The following is a 25838-nucleotide window of genomic DNA, read 5'->3' on the forward strand; positions in this document are numbered from 1 at the left end:
CTCCCATTCAGTGAAGAAATGCTCTGGTAGGCCAATCTCCCAAGCGTGGGGCTAAGAAGTTGAAGAGCGCAAAGAGATTCATCTAGCACCAAGGTTGGCCAAAGAATGATAGCTGACCCTGTTGAGACTTTGAATGATGGGAACATGGAGGATATGGTTTTTAAATAAACCCTTCATAGCATCCACGCCGGTGACCACCTTAGTCCTGTCACCCACCTACCATCGCATATTGGAAAAAAACCAGGGGCATGCAGCCATTAAGATACACCAAATGAAATATGTCCTTGAATGTGATTGTGCCCCTACAAAGATCCATTCCTCTAGATTTGTGGTCGATATATATTTAGAGAATATAATTTCTTGCCATAGGCCCTTGATGTTTAATACCCACCAAAGATTTGATGCCAAAAGAGCTATTTTGAAACATTTAGAGTCTCGAATACCCCACCCACCCATCTGTATAGGTCAGGAGATAGAATAAAGTCCGATGAGATGTAATTTTTGTTGTTCCCTACCCTAAGCCATAGTAATATCACAATGATGGCATCTATTTTATTTATGATAGTGTGAGGAATGTGGAATAAATGCATCCAGAAAATGGAAATTCCTTGTAGCCTATTAGGGGAATTTTGATGTCTAAAATGGGCCTTCTAAGGAAAATGTACAATCAAAATTCCCTTTATCAGAACCAATCACATTTTAGGGGATGACATCATCCCCAATGGTTGAGGTTTCATTGCTTGAGTTAAAGGTACTTACTTGTCACATTCTTAATAGTGGATAAAAACTCATGGTTAACCATGATAGTGCTCTAAGTACTTTTAAAGTCATAAAGTAAAGTACTCATAATAAAAGTTCTTTCACATTTTTTGAATAAAATACTATTATTGTCATTTCGTATCTTTTGAAAGGAACAATGCATATCCCTATACAATCTTCATGTCTTTACACACTTTTCAATCAATATTATAATTTTATATTTTCATATATTTGTTTTTAAATTATATATTCATCTCATTTTATTTAATATTACAATTTCAAATTAATTATAAGTTAATATCTATACATATATATCATACACATGAAATCAAAATAAATAAAAATGTAACCTTGTAATTTTAGGATAAATCAAATTTATTAATAATATTATTATAATATTAATAGCAATACAAGCATATAAAAATTAAAGAAAAAAGGTATATTAGTTTTGTATGATTTGTGTTTTTTTTAATAAATTTATCTTATAAATGCTACTTAATTTCAAGTTATTGAATAATATGTAAAATTATGTTATTATAATTTTTTTAAACAAATCAACATGATAAGGATTATAAAAAAATTATTATGTTTTTCGAAAGTAAAAAATAATAAAGTTTTATTATGTTAATTAAAATAATAATTTTATTAAAATATTTAATGATTAAAAAGTGAATATAATTATTGATCCTACAAATTTTCTTATATCTAACTTGAAACTATAAAATAATATGCAAATTGTGTTGTGATGTTTATCATATTGATTTTTTACATATATTTTTTGCATTTAACTTTTTTTTTAATTTAAACCAGTGAAATAAAATTTTAATTAGCTATTTATGTTATAAAATAACTTCAAAGTGTGTCATGTATTTGGATACTTCATCTATGACTCATGCTAATGTCTCTTCATCAATATAGAAGTCATGCATCCCGTATTTATGTTATTGAATTTTGTTTTCAATTTATTTAATGTTCCACTTGATTAATACTGAGATATTTCTTTTGTATGGAGTAGCAGCTTCCATACACTACAACAAAAAAGGTCATTGGTGAGGGTCATTCACATGATATACCTTTAAGGTTCATCACCAATGTTTCATATGGTGAAAGTCCTTAAGAAAGTGTTGGCGTAAGTGCATATAGTGACAGACATTTAAGGTTTGTCACCAAAGCCATTTTCAGAGGCACTTTTGGTGAGGGTTGTTAAAGGACCATCACTAATTCTCTCTTTGGTTACACTTCTCGTGATTATCTTTTATTTTCCCTCACCAATGTTATTTTTATTACTTTTAGTGATGGTCAAAAAATGTTTGTCATCTATTATTGAATTGAGGCTTCTGTGATCCATAATAGTTGTAAGCAGAACTTCGGCGAAAATCACATGAGGAAAGACCTTTGTCGATGCGTTTCGAACCAACCAGTGTGGTTCATCGTCAGGACCAGTGTGGTTTGTCATCATTGATCATTCCAAAGAGTTTTTGATGATGCTATGTGACTATTGCTATATTTTTTGTCAAAACATAACGATTTAATACCATTGTTATGGAGTCTTTTTCATTATGTGTCTAAGGCCGTAGTGGTTAGATTCAACCAATTTGTTAAGAAGTACTTAGTGTGTATCATTTCCCTCAAGTAATGAGAATATAGTTTTCTTGTGAGTCAACACATGATTCATCTTTGTTAGGTTATTATCTAATGTCAACACATATTCATTCATTTCCATGCATTTTGACGTATTGTTCCCTTGTGTTTCCCTAGTACTCCCTAACACTCCTTGGTATGCATTGGCGCTCTGGAACACCTTATCACTCTTCTACATGCCCTTCCACTCCATAACATGTGTAACACTCCCTTACACATATTGGCACTTGCACGTGTTAGCACTTGGCAAGTCTTAGCATGCCTGGCAAGAATTGATATGCCTTGGTATACTTTAACATGTGTTGGCATGGTTTGGCATGGTTTAAGATTGAAGTTATTTGAGATCAATTATTGGAAAGGAGAGAAGTAATAGATGAATATTTGGCACTTAGAATGCACTAACACTTGGTATTTGGCATGTATTAGCACCTACACTACTACAAAAGGACTTTAGGGGTGGTTTGGCTTATGACAATCTTTTCAAAACCACCCTAAAAGTGTTTTTAGGGATGTAGGGGAAGCTTTTGAAAACCCCCTCAAAAGTCATGAAAATTTGAACCTTTTCCCAAGGTTTTCTAACAACCACCTACAAATGTGTTTTCTCGTGACCTTTGGAGGGGGTTTTTAAATTATTGCCCCTAAAAATAATCATGAGAATTGAACATTTGGAGGTGGTCATTTAACAACCACATCTAAAATTTCAACTCTCATGACTTTTAAGGGGGAGGGGGGCGGCGGGCGGGGAGGGCACGAGGTTGGTGTCTAAAACCACCTCAAAAGTTCAATTCTTGTGACTTTGAAACCCCCTTAAGTCATGACTATGTAAATTTTGGAGGCAATTTTGGACAAAAAACCTTGACCCCCACAAAATTCATTAGAATGAAACTTTTAGAGGTGGTTGTTAAATGAACACCTCCAAATGTTCAATTCTCATGAATTTTGGGGGGGGGGCCTTTTGGTGTGTTGAACAGGGAAAGGGGACATAAGGGTAGGATGGATGGGTAGAAGTGAAAGGTTTGAGCATGGTTTACTGAGATCTATAATCTATAATTAGGGAATGAGAATGGGATTTAGGACCTCATGGCATAGGGGCTAGGGGGCCTAGAGGGAAGGAAACAAGAGCAATTGATAGGGGAACCCCCAATAGTTGTGATAAGGGGATTACGGGACCCATTATCATAACCCATAAGCCCTTAATCCATAACCACTAAATTCCCTATCCCCTTAACCCCCAAGCCATAATCCCTTAACCCCTACACTCACAACTTATAAACCATTAACCCCTTGATCCCTTAAACCGTAAGCCATTAACCCATAACCCTAAACTTAGAATCCTTGAACTACCCTTAAAATTCATGACAATGTAACTTTTGGAGGCAGTTTTGGACAACCCCCTCCCCCCCCCCCCCCCCCCCCCACCCCACAAAAAAAAAGTCATTAAAATTATAAATTTAGAGGCGATTGTTAAATCACTACCTTTGACTGTTCAATTTTCATGAATTTTGGGAGAGGGGGGGTCTTTTGCTGTATCTAACGAGGCAAGGGGACTATTGGGATAGGGTCAATTTTGGGGCAAAAGCCCAATTTTTGTTGTAAATAATGTAAAGTCTCTACAAGTTGTGGTCGCAGAGCGCGTAGATAGTATAGTGTCATAATGGGTTTTACCCTTCTTTTATATAAGTTATGTTGGCTTTAATAGATCTACCCATGGACCGCGAACCATGGGATTGTATAAAATGAGAGTCTTAGAGAGTCTAAGGAGAGAATATATGGATGAAGACGAGTGTAATGGGTCAGTAGAAGTAAGAGCGAAGAAGTCTTAGAGTAGAAGAGAGACTCTACAACTGTGTGTGCAGAGGCATAAAGTAGAGTCTGCAGCCAAGTGCGCGGACCCCTGCGACTGAGTGTGCAGGGAAGTCTTGGGTCTGTAAGAAGAACTGAAGTATTAATAAAGAGATTATTCCATAAATTCCTGTGTTTATCTATTTCCTTATGTTATGAATGAATGCTCTATTATGTTATGATGAATGATGGGTTTATGAATTAATACTGTATTGATGCGTGATTTTACATGAATTATATTGTCATATGGATGCAAGTAATAATAACTGTTTATGTGAAGAATATCTTGTTGTATGGTATAATTATCAAACATTTAAGTCGATCTGGGTAAATATGGAATTAAGGGTAATCACAGAGGTGCGTAAGTGGTTGATTCACCTGTTTAGGGTCCGAGAAAGATATTCGTGAACAATCGCGGAGGTATAGAATCTGATTAAGGGAAGTTATATTGATAAGCCCTAAAGGCTTATCGATCTACGTGAAGGCAGGTTTAGGGAATAAAATGACATTACACTAATCTCTAGGTGCGGAAACTTGGTTCCAGCATCCCCCCATATTGCTTCGAGTGAGACTTCAGTCTGCGCTCCGCGGGTTGATGTCGAAAGGGCCAGTAGTGTAGGGATTTGTTTGGAAAACTTAACTCTGAACCTGGGTCAGGACCCACTAAGCCAACAAATGGTTTCGTTGTTGGGACCGGGATTTGCATAAAGAGATGTGTGATGTCGCATCACTAGAATCCAACAAAGAAAGAAATTGAGGAGTGGTTGGATAGAAAGATCCACGATTCGCGGTGCAAGAAAACATAAATTTGTGATTGACGAAAGAACAGTGGTTGGACAAGTATCTGTACACAGAGATACATGAAATTTTCTTATGTTCCTTCCTGATCGAGCTATACGAGTGGATCGCTAAATTGGTAGACAACCAGGGAAGGTGGAGGCTTGACGGTCCAATAGTGTGGACCCCAGAGTTAGTGCAGAGATTAGAATCCTCTAAAGATAAGATCTTGTGTTTTTTTTATCACTGGCTTGATCGTGTCATCGGAGGATTTGTGACAGAATTCGCGGTCGATACCTCAGTCAGCTACAGCAAAGCAGAGCGACGCTTCTTCAAGGGACCGTGAGGTAAGTATTTGAGATCTTTGAATTCTTGGATTAAGATGCTCTTGTGTGAAAAATAGGTTATGCCATTACCTTGATGTTTGGAGCTACGTGAAGTGGAACGTTATTCAAGGATAGAAGGAGAATAGACCTTGAATATAGCCCGTTGATTGAGCCTCCTCTGAGTGATGACAAAGGAGCAGCACAAGCTTCGCCGCAGAGAATTATCCAGTTAATAAGGCAAGGGTTATCGCGATATCCCATCTGCCCACACCACCTCCATCTTCACCTCATAGCATACGCCTTCACCCACACCACCACCACCTCCACCACTATTCAATATGGTGAATACAGTGAAGTTTCTTGTTTTCAAAGGCTTGGAAAATGAGGACCCGAACTAGTTATGATTGGTTGCGAAGGCCGTGTGGAACACTAGCAGAATAGGTTGCATGAAGTATCTACGATGTGCTGTAACATGAGGACTAAATCTTTGCGTTGTGTATCATCTGAGGCAAAAATCCCAAGTTTTGTTGTAAATAATCTAAATTCTCCATAAGATGTGGTCGCAGAGCGTGTAGATAGTAAAGTGTCATAAAGGGATTTACCCTTCTTTTATGTAAGTTTTTTTTACTTTAATAGATCTACCCATGGTCCACGGACCATGGGATTGTATAAAAAGGAGAGTCTTAGAGAATCTAAGGAGAGAAGATATCGATGAAGACGAGTGTAAGGGGTCAGTAGAAGTAAGAGCGAAGAAGTCTTAGATTAGAAGAGAGGCTCTACATCTCTATGTGGAGAGGCCTAAAGTAGAGTCCTTAGCTGAGTGCGCGGACCCCTGCAGCTAAGTGCAAAGGGAAATCTTGGTTTTGTAAGAAGAACTGAAGTATTAATAAAAAGATTATTCCAGAAATTCCTATGTTTATCTATTTCCTTCTATTATGAATGAATGTGCTATTATGTTATGATGAATGATGGGGTCTATGAATTAATATTGTATTGATGCGTGATTTTACATGAATTATGTTGTCATATGAATGCAAGTAATAATAAGTATTTATGTGAAGAATGTCTTGTTGTATGTTAAAGTTATCGAACACTTAAGCCGATCTGGGTAAATACGGAATTAAGGGTAATCACAAAGGCACATAGGTGCTTGATTCACCTGTTTAGGGTCCAAGAAAGACATTCATGAATGATCATAGAGGTATAGAATCTGATTAAGGGAAGTTATATTGATAAGCCCTAAAGGCTTATAAATCTATGCGAAGGCAAGTTTAGGGGATAAAACAACATTACACTAATATCTAGGTGCGGAAACTTGGTTCCACCATCCCTCCATACTGATTTGGGTGAGACTTTAGTCCACGCTCTGTGGGTTGATGTCGAAAGGGCAAGTAGTGTAGGGATTTGTTTCATAAACTTAACTCTCAACCTAGGTCAGGACCCACTAAGCCAACAAGGACATAAGGGTAGCATGGATGGATAGAATTGAGAGTTTTGAGCATGGTTTACAAGATCTATAATCCTATCATTAGATAATGATAAGAGGCCTTAGGATGACATAACATAGGGTCTAAGGGGCCAAGAGGGAAGGTAGCAAGAGAAACTGATAGGGAAATCCCAATAGTTGTGATAAGAGGATTAGGGGTCCCATTATCACAAATTATAAGAATTTAACCCATAACAAATAAATTCCCTATCACCTTAACCCCAAAGCCATAATCCCTTAACCCATACACTCATAAATCATAACCCATTAACCCCTTGATCCCTTAAACCCTAAGCCACTAACCCCTAACTTATAATTCTTGAACCCCCTAAACCTTATCCCCTTATCCTCTTAAACCTTAGCCCCTAAACTCCTAAACCCCTAACCCATTAACGCACTGACACCTAAATCACATAACCCTTAAGCACTTAATCCCTAAATCCCCTGGCCCTTAATCCCTTGGTACTTAACCATTAAACCCTAAAGCCCTTAGCCATTGATCCATTAACCTCTAACCTCTAGACCCCCTAGACCGAGTGGATTATGGCATGTATATCTTCAAAAAAAAATGTTTTCCTTGTTAATGGTAAACCTTATGGTTTTTTTAAGAGCTATAGAGAGCTACAACAAGGTTTTCCTTTATCACCTATGTTGTTTCTCATTGTAATAGAAGGACTAAGCATATTGATTGGTAAGGAAATAACAACAAGTAAGATTGAAGGAATTAAAGTTGCTTCTCAAAAAGTGGTAACAAAAATTTTGTTTATGGATGATGTCTTATTATTTGGCTCTAGTCTGATGAAGGATTGCGAAGATTTTAGCAAAATTCTTAATATCTTCTGTGAGGCCTCTAGGTTAGTGGTTATCCTTTCTAAATCCTCATTTATCAATATTTTATGAATAAACAAGATTTATGAATCATTCAAGAATTTATTCCCTTTGTTGTTAAACCTTTAGAAGGAAGTTTGAAATATCTAGGTTTATTTTTAAAGCCTAATGGTTACGGGAAAGAAGATTGATATTGGATTCTAAAAAAAGTGGAGAAAAGAATTAATAACTGGATGTATAGATGGATTTCTTTGGGAGATCGTTTGGTCCTTGTAAAGGTTGTTTTAGAAAATATTATTGTTTATTGGCTTACTCTTATGAAGGATCCATTAAGCATCTTGGACTCCATTAGACGAAAATGTTTAGTTTTATGTGGTCTGGAAATAAAGTGAAAGAAATAATTCACCTTGTTAATGTTGAAATATGTAACTAGGTTCGGTCTTCATAACAACATATGTAATCATGATTTTATGTATTTTATGTAGTTAGAAAAATAAATTTATTATTGTTATTCTTGAGGCATGGGTTTCATGCTAAAGGGAATTTATTTTATAGGTCAAGCACCCGTTGAGTGTTTCTAGGGCTTATCATTGAGTCTACAAGTTAATTGAGTCAAAGTTGCTAGAAGGAATTCTCATCATGGAGGAAGGATTTACCTGGTCTTGGAAGGGAATTTGACAAGGGTCTTATGTCTTGGAATTCATCATTTAAAGTTCTATAAGAAGAGAAGAGATCTTGTGGGTTTTCTTATGAAACAGAGAGGTTTTGGCCCTGGTTGATAGCTTATATCTTGTGTCCTATTGTCTCTTGTTCTTTATTGTTTGGTATTTGTTTGATGATAAGAGCACTAAATATAATCAAATTAAAGAATAATATAATTAATTTAAATATAAATACATCACAAGCAATAGTTAAATTATAAATCACTTAAATCTAGTTGCCTTGACTTTCTCAACATGGTATCGAAGCTAAGCTCACAAGACAAGGAAAGGTAGCTTGAAGAAGTAACATCAAAAGGAATCAAAGAAGATATTGAACCATCAATAAAGGATTCACAAGGGATAAGCACAAGGAAGTCATCAAAGGACTATCCCACTCATCATCTTGAAGGAATGAATATCGAAGAAGACCTCAAAACCCTAGCTCATCCAAAGAAGGGTTCCATATTCTTGAAGCTCACAAATTTTAAAATCATCATCACAAGGAGAATAAGACCTCAAGGACCCTACAAAGAAGGACCTTACATTTAAAGGGAAGTAATAATAAACACTTGCATCATCATCAAGGAATCAAGGTGATCTTCCTCTTCTTGAGTCAAGGATCACTATCAAAGCACCCTTGAAGGAAGACATCTTCATCAAGAAGACATTTCTAGTATCAACATCATCAAGAAAGGAATCAAGTTGAAGGTATCACCATCAAAGGAGCATCTTCACTTGACAATTATTTTTATATATATGTCTGAATCTATCAAAATTAATTCATTTTGCAAGGAAATCAACAAATTGGTTAGGTCATCGAACTTCCTTGCATGGAAAAAGAGGACAGATTTAATCCTCATAGAGAATGAAGTTATTGGTCATGTCAATGGTAAAGTCTCCAAACCATCACGAGATGAAGCTCAAGAATTGTCAAAGTATGTGAAAGGGGAAATAATGGCTCAAATGATCATATAATCCATCAAGGATCCCATCATACCCTATATAGCAAAGTTGGAGACATCAAAAGGAATTTATGAAAAACTAGTAGAATTGTTCTCCATAACCACTACTGGAGAAATCATATCTTTGAGAAGCAATCTATACAAGATGAATATATCAAAATAAGAAGGAATAACCTCATACTTTAATTGATGATAAAGGAGTGCATCATGTCAAGATGATTGAAGTACTTTCAGGAAAGGAAAGGAAACTTCCAAAGGAAGTCTAGGTGACCAAAGGAAGAAAATAGGTATGTATGCATGTATTTGATAGATTAATTCATGTCATTATATAGTTGTAGAAATCATGGTTTAATTCTCTATCTTATGATCGTAATGGAAAAATAAGAATCTCTTCTTGATGGATGAAGGTATACACCTTGAACTAGTTCACATGTTGATAAGATGGAATCGACATAATATGTCCTCAGCGAATATGAGGTGGTTGAAACGATGAAGGAACTATGTATAGAATTTCTTGGGGTAAAATATGTGAGAAAAGGAATAAGGATTCATGAATTTGCAACCATGATCACATAAAATAAGGAATCAACATTTGATGACTTGAAGGTTCTACTATGGCATCTCCATGGGGAACATATGAATGCAATTCTAAATAATAATAATAATAATATCCATTTTAAGGTCACAGCCAAGCCAGACACCAAATTGGTGTATGAGACCCCCTTGTTTGTGGGACAAGGGACCCACCTCCGCGCAGCGATTTGACTGCTAAGTCTACGAAGGCATACATACTCTACCCCCCTCTGGTTTTGAACCTGTGACCTCTTAAGAGGAAACACATGCTCTTAACCATTAGGCCCACTCAAGCTGTAATTCACCCACCATTTTTTAATTATTGCATTTTGTTTCAAATCCTATTTTCCCGTCTTTAGAGAATGTGCTTCCTCCATGGAACCTTATTCCCTTAGTTGTTCAATACTAGTCAATCCATTCTCGGTAGCCCCCAAGAATTGGTTCCTACACTATCATGGTTGGAGAACTAAAGACATGTAATCCTCTTCCACCTCGAAATTCTTTATCCATGTCACATTCTCCTTACCCAAGATTGCATGAGCTCCTTTCTTGAACTACTCTTCTTCCCTTGATTTTAAATAACTAGTTCAATTCTACTACAAACTTAATATTCTAACTCTATATGGTAATTAACCTAAAAATATATTGCTTTTGAGATTTGGTGATTGAACTACTGCAACAAAACTAAATTATGGGCATTCCATTAGATCTCTCTTCTTTGGTTCCTTGTAAGTTGTGATTTCTCTCCTAATCAACTCAATTGTTCAAATAAATCCATGAGAACACTACATGGAATACCTCATAGGAGTCATGGTTATCATGCAATAAGTAAGACTATTGATTAGTATGATTCTTATTTCAAAAGAGATATGTATCTGAAGCACCAATCCTAAACATAACTCTCATTCAACTTATTAATCAAGATATCAAATTGTCATACACTTTCGCAAAAGGAGTCCCAATAACACAACTAGTTTTCATCTCAATTTGACCCCAGTTTGACCTGCTTCCCATTACCTACTTTCCACATCATCCATTTATTGATCCCAGGTATGTTTCCCATTATTCCCCTCCAAATGTTCAATCCTGCAATGTGTTTCGGTGGTCTAAAGGACTAGATCCAATCTTGAATAGGTTGGTTGTGCAAATATTTTTCCAAAATTATGTTTCTCCAAATATCATCCCTTGTGATTTCTTGCCATGCACTTTTCATGATCAATGCAAGACTAAACCAGTGGAGGTCCTTGAATTCCCAACCACCCTCGTGTTTTTCTTGGGAAAGAATTTCCCACTTGACCAAATGATGCTATGTACAACTGTTTTTGTCATTCCATAAGAAATTACTCATACATTGTCGAATATAGTGTGTAGAGTGGGGTTTTGGTGAGAGGAGTAAGATGGATTGAATATAGTGGGGATGGGGGTGACAGATGGAGGAGTAATACTACACATAGAATATTTAACATCAGAAGGATGCATGGTGGATGGGGGATAGCTACCAAACCCAGGATTATTAACAGTTGATGGCTTAGAAATAGGGTTTACAAGACTATCCAGCAATAAAACATCATATGTTGCAAGATAATGAAGAATCTTACCCAATATAGCATCCACCAGGGCTGAAGAGTTTGTGGCCATAAAATAAGGATTCCCAGAGTTGACACATTTTCTAGAAAAATTATGGAGGGGCATGTCATTCTAGTAGGAAATGACATAAGGTAAGGATGACTGAGTGAGATAAAGACAAGGGTCATCAGAGAAAAAACTGGAAAAAATATTCAATATTGAAAACCTAGGGAAACACCCCAACACTTTAGTCATTGATTATGAAAATAAACCTCCATTTTCCTACTAGTTATAGATAATCGAGGGAACAAGGTTAGTTGAAGAGGGCTAATATTGTGAAACAATGAATCCCCCATCATAGTTGCAGACTAGAGCTTGACCGACATCCCTCCCACCCTTCAACCCAACACATAGAGCCATCATCATAAATCAAAGATGACACCTTTTATAATAAAATCACTACCATTTATTATAAAATACAATGAACCAATAATTATACTATAAGATCACTACAATTTATTATACTATAAGATCACTAGTGTGAAAATGTTTAACTGAAACAAGTGGTTATACCTTGAAAACTCACAGATGTGCAAATAAATAGGTGATTTTCATCATTTTTCAAATGTTGAATAAATAAGAATGTCAAGGCATGTATAACAAGAATATTAAAAACATTGGATCATGCATAACAAGAAGATGAAAAACGTTAGGTATTTTTGTATTATTATAATTTAAATATATACTATGAAAACCATTATATTATTTTAATTTTAAATAAATACTATGAAAAATAAACCAAGCAATCTATCATACATTGAGTCAAAAAATCAGATTGAGTTATTCTTCAAAAAAGAGGGATTGTAAATGGTGGCAAAGGGTTTCAAATGTTTTTTTTTTGCACTATTCTGAAAGTTGACAACCATTAAGATTTATTGCTGCATAAGAGAGACGAGTTACACTTTTCACAAGGTATAAGTTTAGACCCTCTTGTTTCATAGTATCATATGCAAGATGATGATTCCCCAACCCATCATTCAGGTAGAGTTTTTTCCACAACCTGTTTAATATCCAAATCCATAAGTTTCACCCTAGAGTAAAGGCACAGGAATAGGCACAAGTAGAGTTTCTTTGGGAACAACTCGGTGTGTGTCGAATAGAAGACCCATTCGCAGAACATAATAGAGACCGAGCTATGAGTAGATCATATTCAATTTCATTGGATGAATATCGAACAAGTAGAATAGATCACCTTTAGTAGCACATCGAACACTTTATTGTTACTAGTTGTGCATGTACCTTTGTTGGGGGCCGATCTGGAGAGCCTTGTTCTATTTGTGGATGGAATCTAATTCATTTATGGGTTACGTGTTGTGCATCTTGACTGAAATATTTATGTGGAAGAATTAGTTTGTGAGTTATACATTGACTTGTAACAAATTTCTCTCAAAGATTAGTTGTACATGCTAAAAAGGGGCTCGAATTACCTCATTGTCCTAAACGTGTGGATTGTTGATCATTATTATTGTCCCCTTGTTGATCTCTGCATCTCTTAGACTAGGTATGTTCATATCTATATTGTTATCTTTGTGGAAATAATAACTTGTGTTGTTGGTGGTACTGTCTTATTCTAATAGTCATCTACAGCCATTTTGTGCACTCTAGTTCACTGGTATTTCTAATCTCAGTCTCCTTATTTTCTTAAGCATTTATTATCAATGGTGTAACCGTCCTTTAATTCAATGCAAAGTGGATATCAGTTGTTCCTAAATGTTTTTATCATATATGCTTCGCATTGTTTGTGACATTTATGTTGTAACATTTTATAAGGTTACCCATCATACATTGCCTGCAAATTGTTTGTGAAAGTAACACAAAGAACAGCCCATTAAACTTTGAAAATTGTGTTTGTTTCTTCCAATATGTTCGTGGTAGGTATCTTACACTTGTAATCATTTTTTAGCCTATATTGAATCCCTTAAGAAAATTGCCTTTATGTTCCACATGTAAGTGTCCCCAACAATTTTCTCATAGACATCAAGGGCATTGATCAGTTGCACTACCAATGTTTTTGGTTTCATGTATATTTGTTCGAGTAAATTGTATATAATTCAACCAAGTCAAGCTCTACTTCATTGACAAAATCAACTTATATGTTGACTTGATTAAATCATTGCTAGGTAGACACCTTAGCCTGCCAGTGTGGCCTAGGCTATATATATATATATATATATATATATATATATCTATATATATATATATATATATATATATATATATATATATATATAACCTACAGAAACCCTAAAGCTACCATCCTAAATTCCTTTATTACCTTTCTTACCTAACCTACAAAAACCCTAAAGCTACCATCCTAAATTCCTTTATTACCTTTCTTACCTCATTTCACTTCTAAAAACATATAATTCAATTTTTGGGATTCATTAACAAGTGTAATTGTATGCTGCTCAATGCTTTATTTCATTGGGACATTGCAAAATTCAATGGTTGAATGACATCCTAGGATTGAGTTGCAATCAATGGTGTTACACAACAAAATTGATGATCAAGGAAAATGGATTTCAATGCCTAATTTGAAAATGGGGAACTTAGGCTTCCTATCTAACTTAAAAGAACCTCTCCCACTTCCAAAGATTAAATATTCCCAAGTCTTTATGATTAACCAATTGTGGAATTAATAATGTGCTTGAAAATAGGTGTATGCTGGTCTGTTTTAAACTGTTTATGTGCTTTAAGTTGATGTGCTTAAGCTGATATATAAATACATATAAAAGTAAATAATGCAACGGTAAAACAAACACATAAGACAAAAATTTAATTAGGAGTTCACCCAAAACTCTTGGGCTACGTCTCCGTGAGCTCTAGTCAACTCAACTAGGCTCTCTGGGATTATGGAAAAGTCCTTTTACAAGATCTGTGGCTCAACTCCATTGGTTTACACAGAACACAATGGGTTTAGACACCATATCATCCTTGGATCTGAAGCTCTCGGCTCTCTGGCCCTCATCCCTGGCTTTGGCTCTCGCTTTGACTCTGGCTCTTGGCTCTAGCTCTGGGCTCTGGCTCTGGCTCTTCGTCTTTGGCTCTATCTCTGGCTCTTCGGCTTTGTGGCTTCAAAATGCATAATTCCTGTAAAAATGGCTGCTTGCAGCATGGCATGATGATCAGGAGTGCTTAAAAAGGTTTCGGGGCCTTCTCTTAGGAAGAAAAACCTAAAAACAGAGAAAATTTCATTACACAGAGATTTCTGGAAAATACACTATCGGGTGTGACTTTCGGACTTGCAATCCCATTCAATCACCCCTAAAATCCCTATCTAGTCCACCATTAGGCATTCTATCGCATCACATTAACATATTGGGCGAGATCCCAAATACACGGGAAAACATTCAAAAACCTGACAAAATCCTTTTTATCGGACTTCAAATTATATCGAAATTTCCCTAATATCACTTCGGGTCCGCCTTGGGTTTCTTTAACAAGCTCCACCGTCTATCTAGGTGATATTTGATCCAATGATCAACATGCGGTTTTGGGCGGCTTAAGCGTACGGAGGTTACCTACCCAAAAAGGCAGTTTCTTTGCTCCTCTACCAAGCCACACAACATTCATTGTATGGGATCGGGCGGAGCCGGCGCAATACCGCTTACCACCTAAGGCCCGCCCAAAATCCTTCTTTATCGGAACTCAAATAACATGGTGCCACGTTTATAATTCCCTTTCGGGTCTGCTTTATCGCTTCAGGCATCTTTCCTTTGTATCTCAGTTTTCATGCTGAAACACGCCAATACACAGAAAAGTCCCTTTTACCAAAACTCAAAACTTATCGAACCATGCCTATAAAGTCCATCGAGTTCACCGTTATCACCCCTTTTACATCGCAGCAAGGTGACGTTGTGATGCGATATATCACAATCGCAAGTCACATTGGCCCGGGGGTCCGTCTTTTGTCTCATGCCATCGTTGATGCCGATCCACCGATATCGGTGATCGCAATCGTATGGCCTAGGGTCTCGCCATCAAACACAGGCCTATCTTTGACCCGATATATTGGAGATCAAAGATCGGGGGTCTCCTCCCTTTCCGCTTAAGTCTGCCTCTTGGACCCTTCTCCGATGCAATTTCCCTTTATAAGGGTTTTTGCCATTTTTAGGGGATTTTTCCTCTTTTTCCAAAGAACAAAGGGCATCTTCTTTGTGTGATAACTTTTGCATCCTAAGTCCATTTTTTCCCATTCAAGTTGAAGTAGATTTAGAATAAAAATATCTCTGCCATGGGGCTATTTCCAGGAACTTCCTTGGACTTTAATTTTCCTCTGTGAGGAACAATTAGACTTAGGAGTCTATCCAAAAGCCATTTTGGAACACGCCATCCCTCTAAAAGAACTTTTGGTCTCCAAAACACTGATATACTAATTTGAACAATAAATGAGAGTAACAGCACCCTCTTCTTTCAGCCTCCATGCACTTTCCTTTGCATAGTGCCTCTGAACCAAAGTCTCTGACCACTTTCCTTCCTGGATGTGTTGGTTCTCCTGGGAAGAACTGTCTTCCTTCTTGACCTCATGCAGAACTTCTAATGAGATGGTCACATAAGGTAGTTTGAACTTCTCTACCTTGATCATTGATCCAAGGTGCTCAAACAAATGTGAAGTACATCTTCTCCACAAAACTTTCAGTTGTACCAGTTTGACAAGCTGCCAACAGCAACTATTAACAGCAACAGAAATACAAACAACAACTATATGGCTTAAACTCCTGCTTCAACAAAAGAAATAGATTTCACATCTTGTGAACACCTCCATGTCTTACATCTGCATACAAATGATGGACTAGATAACAAGCCCACCAAACATGCCTTTAAAACAAATGACCCTTCAAGTCAAGCATGTAGAAAAATACCTCTAGGACTCTTTTTCATAGAAGAAACACTTCATCATTATCTCCATCTTGGAGACCAAGTTAACTTCTCCCAAATCAATGTTGCATCACATGCATGTCAAAGAAATCAACCCTAAAAGTTAATTACACATACATGTTCAAATATAAGGAAATCATCAGCATCCCTGTGTTCATGCACATCAAGCTCATGCATGCATTTCATCCTTCAAATTTCGCTTAAGCACATTGTACTTTTGAAGCTGAAATGAAATATAATGTTGTAGCAACAAAGTGAGTCTCCTACTCAACTTCTCCATTCACCTTCTTGGTAAAATCCTACAACTTGCATTCCATTAACAAGGAAATGCAAATAGATGCATCAATAGACATGCAATCTTAATCGGATAAGAACTCTAACCATTTCTTGCCAATCCCTTTCAAAGGTACTACCTTTGTTTGTACATCAGAATCAACATGTGAATCATCTTGAGACACATCATTCATGGAATCTTCCTTTCCATTTCTGCCATTTTCTCTTTCCACCTTCTTTAGCTTTTGTGGAAGCATTGTTGGATTTAGAATCCAACACTTTTTAGCAAGATGCCCTTGCTTATGGCAATAAGTTCACTGCATGTACATCCTCTTGATAGCATGATTTGCCTTGTACAATGGGCCTTTGGCTTCTTGCTTCCTTTCCTTCAAAAGTTCCATGTATGTGGCCATTCTCTTCCAACATCTAGAAACATTATGGTTATCCAAACCACAAAATGAAAAAGAAATTCTTTTCCCATATCTATGTGGAAATTTATCATGCTTTGAAAAATCAAAAGGAAGATGATTAGAACCAGATTTATACCTTTCTCTTTCACTTTTATTGCCTTCTTGAGGAGGTGAATCAAATGAGGAAGTGGCTCCCTTTGGAACACCATCAATCTCTTCAAGGCTTTCAGAGTTTCCATAACTCTCTAGTTCAAGTGTGTGCTTCTGAACACCTACATCCTACAAATGATGTTTCAAGCTATTGCATTCCTCCTTAATACAATCTTCACACTCTTGAGGTGGAAGACTTGCAATGCAACTCCTTCTTGGAGCTGTTTCAATGGTCTTCATGGCAGCTTTGGAACTTTCTCCATAAGCTTGTCCATAGCCAAGACCCAAATACTTAGGACTTTCCTCAATTATTATTGGCTCAAAAATACCTTGTGCATGTCTACCCAAGCCTTTTCCTTCATAGCCCATCATGGACATTAGCTTGGAACCTATGCCTCTAGTATGTTTTTCAAAAGAACCAATATAAGCAGTCTTAGACAAAATTGAAGACAAACTAGAATTATTTATCTCTTCTTCAAGCTAATACTTGACCAAGGCTTCTTTTGCAATAAAGAGTTGTGCCTCCAACTCATGCATCCCTTCCAGGTTCATATTTGCAATATGAAGTTGCCTCTCCATTTCTTGCAATTTGTCAAAAATCAACTGCTTCTCTTCCTCCACGGAATTCAACTGCTCTCTAAATATGATGCTCTTCCTTCCATCCTGATACACTTCTCTCACCATATCCATCATGGTGGAAAAATCTTCCTTCATGTCTTCATCAAAGACTCTTGTGAAGAAAGAGAATTTGAGGACTCACTTGTAGAAGTTGTCATTATACCAATGAACAAAATAATTTCAAACAAGATTAACAAAGAGCTATATTCAACAACCTTTTGCAACAAATCTCTTGTGCTTCAAGGATTTCTTTGAGGTCCCTTGGGATAGAATAATACCTTCAGCCCTTCTTCCTTCTTTTCCTTCCTGGACTGAGCTATCAATAGTTTTCCCTTCACCTCTGTAAACTCAAACAATAGTCAGTCTGCAAACAAGCATACAATCAACCTCTGACTATTTAAACACCTTTCAGACAAGAAATATTTGCTCTGTCAATCAAGCATTATGATATAACCTTCTTTGAAGGTGTGGTTAATCAATCTCAGGCTCCGATACCACCTGATCTGAAAATGGGTCACTTAGGCTTCTTGTCTAACTTACAAGAACCTCTCCCACTTCCAAAGCTTAAATATTCCCAAGTCTTTATGATTAACCAATTGTGGAATTAATAATGTGCTTGAAAATAGGTGTATGTTGGTCTATTTTAAACTGTTTATTTTCTTTAAGTTGATTTGCTTAAGCTGATATATAAATACATATAACAGTAAATAATGCAGTAGTAAAACAAACAAATAAGACAGTAATTTAATTAGGAGTACACCCAAAACTCTTGGGCTACATCTCTGTGGGCTCTAGTCAACTCAGCTAAACTCTTTGGGATTATGGAAAAGTTCTTTTACAAGCTCTGTGGCTCAACTCCATTGGTTTACATAGAACACAATGGGTTTAGACACCATCTCATCCCTGGCTCTGAAGCTCTCGGCTCTCTGGCCCTCGGCTCTCACTCTGTCTCTTTACTCTGGCTCTGGCTCTAGCTCTGGCTCTGGCTCTTGGCTTTGGTTCTTGGCTCTAGCTCTGGCTCTGGCTCTTAGACTGTGGCTTCTCTGAGCTCTCAGCAGTTCGCTTGACCTCCAAGCGACTGTCTCAGCAACTTTCTACTCTCTAGTTTTCCACTTGACCTCCAAGTGACTCCAAGGCTCCCTCAGCTGCTTTGCACCTTAGCTTTCACTCTCTCTACTCCCTTGCTTCTACCTGCTCTCAATTGAGCTCTCTGCCTCCTTTGAGGTACTTTTCCGGCTTTTCAGCTACCCCAGTCATTTCTCTACATATCATCATCTCTCTGTGCCTTTGCGACTTCCCTGCTCCTTGTCAGTTCAACTGGCCATCTGGCTCTGCAACTCCATGGCTTCAAAATGCATCATTGCTTGTAAAACCTCCTGCTTCCAGCATGGCATGATGATCAGGAGTGGTTACAGAGGTTTCAGGGCCTTCTCTTAGGCAAAAAACCTGAAAACGGAGAAAATTTCATTACACAGATATTTCTAGAAAACACACTATCGGACGTGATTTTTAGACTTGAAATCCCATTCAATCGCCCCTGAAATCCCTATCGGGTCTGCCATTAGGCGTTATATCGCATCGCATTAACGTATTGGGTGAGATCACAAATACACGGGAAAACATTCAAAAACCCGACAAAATCTTTTTTATCGGACTTCAAATTATATCGAAATCGCCCTAATATCACATCGAGTCCGCCTTGGGTCGCTTTCACAAGCTCCACCATCGATCTAGGTGATCTTCGATCCAACGGTCAACATGCAGTTTCGGGCGGCTTAAGGGTATGGAGGTTACCCGCCTAAAAAGGTGGTTTCTCTACTCCTCCGCCAAGCCATGCATCGTTCATTGTATGGGATCGGGCGGAGCCAGCCCAATACCGCTTACCACCTGAGGCCCACCCAAAATCCCGCTTTATCGGAACTCAAATAACATGGCACCATGTTTATAATTCCCTTTTGGGTCCACTTTATCACTTCGGGCGTCTTTCCTTTGTATTTCAGTTTTCATGCCGAAATACGCCAATACACAGAAAAGTCCCTTTTACTGAAACTCAAAACTTATCGAACTGTGCCTATAAAGTCCATCGGGTTCAGTGTTATCGCCCCTTTTACATCGTTGCGAGGCAAAGTTACGATGCGATATATCACAATCACAATTCACGTTGGTGTCTAGTCAATTTAATGTCTTAAATTGCTCTACATAAATTATCAATCCGGGTATCGTAAACTGATGAAGTGTGGTGCACTATATGTGCTTAGCCTTTCTCTTACTTCGTTGTTTTATAGTTTATGTTGTTTTTGGGGTTTTGTTCTTGTTGGTTTTCTAAGGTCTTAAGAATACTTTTAAAGGACAAGTATGGATAAAGATTTCAAGACAAGGCCTATGTCCTTAATGGTAACTTCCAAAACTTAGTACTTCAAAAGAACTTAAAACATGTTATTGATGGAGTTATTATTTAAACAAAAGTGTAAATATACAACTAGTTCAATCAAAATAAAATGCAATAATCAAATAATGAGAGAATGACTATGAGACCCAGTATCCTTGCTGCTTCAGCAAAAGGACAAGATGATTCTATCACGTCATTAGTTCATTAAAAGGCTATGTGCATCACTAATCTACAATCAACTTGAAAGCAATTTATGTACAATAATATACATGTTAAAAAAAAAAAAAAATGCAGTAATTCAAACTGTACATTAATATACATGAAAATCAGAAAAAGAAATACAAGAAAATAAAGTAAAGACATATGTACATTAATATACATGAAATAAGAAAAATAAATGCAAGAAATTAAAGTGACAACTATACAAGGCAGGGGCCCCCTACCGCCTATGAAATCAAAGCAAAATTAAACACACTTGCATAAATTAAAATTGCATGAATGAAAATCTAATCTACCTTACATTCTACAAAGCAATATTTACAAAATGAAATCTACTCTACTTACATCCTAATATGCTCCATGATATCTACTTCACATCTCCTTCCATGTTGAGAACATCAAAGCTTTATTCAATTTCTTCAAAATTGCAAAGTACAACAAAGCTCCCCAAAGCTTTCAAAAGCCATGGGACTAACAAGCTAAAAGGACTAAAAGAAGACTAGCAAATGAAGGAGAGAGATCTCCTATTTATACAAAAATATGAGAGCCATCTCATTAATGATAATCCATGAATCTCTCCCTCTACCTCTAGAGTCCTAATCAAAATAAGAACTGATAAGACACATGTCTTCTTAGAGTTACAATACAATTAGGAGATGTGACACATATCCTCATGATCCCATGATTCTTTCCAACCAAATTCGAATTTGGCCTTAGAGTGCCACATAAGGGTCTTCTAGAAGTTTCCTTTCAACCTACACATGTCAACAAAATCAACCCATTTGTTAGGTATAAGCATATGCACATTATTTTCTAATGTTTAACCACAAATTCACTTAAAAGGCTTAGAAATAATAATGATTGGAAAAACATAAAGGTGGCCCAATGATAATGAAAGTGGGATGAATGTGATGACATAGTAGTGAAATGGAGGTGAAATGGAAGTGATATAATGGACATAATAGTGAAAGTGTAATGCAAATGAATGACATTTTCAGGACTCAACAGTTGGCCTGGGGATCCGTCCTTTGCCTCATGCCATCACCGATGCCGATCCGCCGATATCGGCGATCGTAATCGCATTGCCCGGGGTCCCGCCATCGAACACGGGCCTATCTCTGACCCGATATATCGAAGAAGGGAGATTGGGGGTCTCTTCCCTTTCCGCTTGAGTCTGCCTCTTGGACCCTTCTCCGATGTGATTTCCTTTTATAAGGGTTTTTTCCATTTTTAGGGGATTTTGCCTCCTTTTCCAAAGAACAAAGGGCATCTTCTTTCTGCGATAACTTTTGCATCCTAAGTCCATTTTTCCCATTCAAGTTGTAGTAGATTCAAAATAAAAAGATCTCTGCCATGGGGCTATTTCCAGGAACTTCCTTGGACTTTCATTTTCCTCTATGAGGAGCATTTAAACTTAGGAGTCTATCCAAAATCCATTTTGGATCAATGCCAATATCTATTGGGTCATGGGTAACAATGAAACCATCAACAATTGGAAGCCATGCAATAAAAAAAAAGGTGTTTGCATGAAATTAACATCCATTGGAAAGATTTAGTAAAATGATTTAGGATGCGGATGATAAAAAGTGGTAGAGATTCAAGCGGCACATGTCTATGACTATAGAAAAACGTCAGAAGAGAAATTTTTAGTCAAACTAGATTTTCCAAAAATTGATTGCAATTGTGAGTATGCATAACCAATTTGGATCTCATGTGTTTTTATAGTTAATATTTATTGCAAGCTTCTAGGATTTCCAATCTCTTATTTTTCTTTTATAGCAATAGGAATTATTACATTTATCCCATATTTATGCATATCAAACTAGAATGAATGTGAGATATCTAAATGCATAACAAGTGTTTTCCAAGCTATTCATTCAAAAATTGGAGAACTATTGTATGTTGGTAAGGATCCTAGATGGTTAAAGAAGGAAGGTATTTTCTTTTACAAATATGAATACATTATTCCAAAAAGTAATGGGATCATGTGGATATCTCAAAGAAATTCCTTTCCCTTCACTCAACTTATTAGAATGGCCACATGCAGATTTCTTCAATAAGTTCTTTCCATTACAAGTTATTTTCAAAAACCCAAATTGGAATGAAAGAAAAAGGTGGCATCCACATACGTAGTGGCATTTTCATGCCATTCTCTATGTTTGTTCATATATTTCAAAATGAGGAGTCAATTAGGCAAACTAGTAAAATGTATGCTACTTCAAAACCTTCCAAATTTTGTTTTTCACTGGGTAGGACAGAAGAGTACATGACCAAAGTGGAGAAGAAATTGAGTGTAGATTGAGTCATGACATCTTGTCTTTCAAGCAAGTCATTTCACTATTATTTGTTGTTAATAGTACCATGATTTTTAATTTTTAGGGTCAAAAGAGGAAAAGAGGGAGTTACTTCTGAATGTAACAAATCATATACTAATACAAAGTATTTTCATTTGATTCTTTAAGGTATTGGATTTCAAGACAAATATTATATCTCTCATTTAAATTTTGTAGGTGGAGACATGTTCGACAAATGGGGAAATGGGTTTGGGTTCCAAAGGAACAAGATGACAATGATGGAATGCATTCTCTGATAGTTTAACTTGATGTTCTAAAAAATGGTGAATTATTTAGAACATTACCAATGGAGGATAAGTTGACATTTTTTGAAGTTAGAGAATAGTTGGAGCTGCAAGAAGATTTTGACCACTTTGCATTTGTACACAATGGTAAAATGATGAGAATGTAAAGATGAATATCATGATTTTAATATGTAGACTCAAGTATAACAAATTATTGGCACATTAAAACTTTATGGAAAATTATTGTAATGTCTTTTATTGTATTTTGTAGGTGGGAAAATGATGAGAACATATTGTGCGTTGCAAAGATTGTGTCAAACCTTCTACCATTGAAATTAGGGAATGCTAAAAATTTGTGATTTGAAAATATAAGATGGATAATTAATCCACATTATAAGATCATTCCCTAAATGTAGTGGACATTTTGTTTTGCAAACTCTAGTATTTATTTTGGTTCTACTATTCAAAATACTATAGCAACCCATATATGACTATATTGTACCTGGACTTTCTTCCAAGTAGTTGAAGTGTTTATAAACTTCTAGCGCGTATTTTTTTTTGTAATTTCCTCTATGTGTATGCACACGTGTTTTTAGTTTTTTATTCAATATGGTTTAATACATTATTAACATTTGAATATTGTTTATGAGCTTTCTTTTCACATGCGCATAAGGATTTACATGAATTCACTTCTAATAAACTTGAAGTTGATAGTTATTTTTCACAAATTACACATTTCTATTTTAATGTTGTGCATGTTCAGTGTTCAATATATTCAAAATTGATATCAAATCCATTGAATCTTTGGACATGTTTTTGGGTTTAATAATGCACCTTTTGTTCTCAGTTCCCATTTCATGATAGTTGCAATTCTAGGTTGGGTTGTGTATTCCTATGCTGCAAATTGTTTCATGCCTACAAGGAGCCATAAACTTTAGTAATTTGGGAGAAAAACTACCAAAGGGTGTACTCTTGGTAGGAGCTCCATGAACATGCAAATTCATTACTGTAGTTCCCTTCCTTTGTGATGATGGGAAACAATGTAAGAAGTGGGTTATAAAATAATAGGTATTGGACCACCCACCTCATGCAAGTATAGGTGTTGGTTCCTTCCTGAAAAACTACTTGTACATATGGTGTTGTCTACTTATCAATGTGTACAATATTGTTTCGGGTTCAATCATTGTGATATGGGTGCTCTGCTCCAACCTAGTCAAAATAACAAGCTTGTGCTTCTATGGAGATGAGGTGAAGTTTGAAGGTCCACTTGTCAGTTCCCTAAATTTAATGAGAACAAAAGTTCGGAAGTCCACTTGTCTGCATGAGAACAAAAGCCCCATGTGCATTTTCTTATTAATTCTAAATTGGTCTTCAGAATGGTAATTGTATGTGCTAGAGCATGACGTTAGATGAAATATATGACTCCATCTTGGATACAGAATGCAAATGGACCATCAAGTACTTCAGCTTCAGCTTTAGCTCCAACTTCAACTTCAACTTCTGAAAGTTCATATTCTCAATATCTACCTAATACATGTGCTAGACACAAGTAAGTTTAGTAATACATTATATTTCTTGTAAATTGTAAGAGTTGAATGGAAGGATATGTTAATTTTATCTATGTGTTTCTTGTTTGTGGAGGATTATTGTGTTATATGTTTTTTGATAGAAAAATAATGCCTGACAGTGAGATTGCAAAGTGAATATATGAAATGGTTGCAATCAAAGTGGGGAGCCAAACATAGACTTTTGTTGAACTTTGTTGATTTTTTCTCATGGTCTAATAAGGATGAAATCTCACATCACTCATTGGTTTAGTTGCAAGGGGGTTATTTTTTAATAAAGCATTGCATTTTCTCTTTCAAATGAGCAGCTAGATTTTATGAAGTTGGCAAACAAGTGACCATAACAATAACAATATTAGATTTGGTAGAGGATTTAATCTAGTTCACTATATAATATTGTGCCACAATTGCAAAATCACACAATCCTAGTCTTGGAAATAACCAACTTGATTCAATGCGACAACTGAACCTGTTATACCCTCAACATTATGAGGCTTGGATATGTTAATAAATTTTCCTAACCCATTATATAAATCATGCCACAACTGAAAATTGAACATTATTAATCTTCAAAATAATCAACTTGGTTCACTAGAGCCACTGAACCTATTACCTCGACATTATGAGGATTGGACATGTTATAGAATTTTGTGTAGTCCACTACATAATCTATGCAGAATTGAAAAAGTGAACACTCTTAATGTTACAAAAAATTAACTTAATTCACTAAATCCAATGAACCTGATAACTCATCATTATGAGGCTTGAATTTTGTCTCCTCCATTGTATAACCTGTACTACATTTAAAAAATTGGAGTATCCTAATGACATTGGAAATTCTACCTTACAGTCTTGCAAATTGACTTTTCTCCATAAACCAACTGCCTTATTGAGTCAAATATTGTACTTGGCAACAATATTCTGTTAATTATGCCGACGTTTTTAAATATGTGTGCTTAGTTCTTCTCATTTATTTGTGTTGTTCTTGGGGCTATTAGTTTAAAAGTAATTTGGCATTGCAACTTCAATCTTGAATTTGTAACTACCATTCTAAATTCCAGTTAACTTTGATATGCATGGTAAGTATCACTGCAAAATTGATAAAATCAAATAATATGAGTTCCCCAACAACATCAACAATGGGAAATAAAACTATGGATGTCCGGATCAAGTATTGACATAAGTCTATCACATTATTTCATGAACCTTAAGTTGTTTTGATTTATTTAAAGTCTAT

The sequence above is a fragment of the Pinus tabuliformis genome, chromosome 9, assembly GCF_031772625.1.
Source record: "Pinus tabuliformis cultivar Carrire ecotype Pingquan chromosome 9, CPIR1, whole genome shotgun sequence".
Lineage (NCBI taxonomy): Eukaryota > Viridiplantae > Streptophyta > Pinopsida > Pinales > Pinaceae > Pinus > Pinus tabuliformis.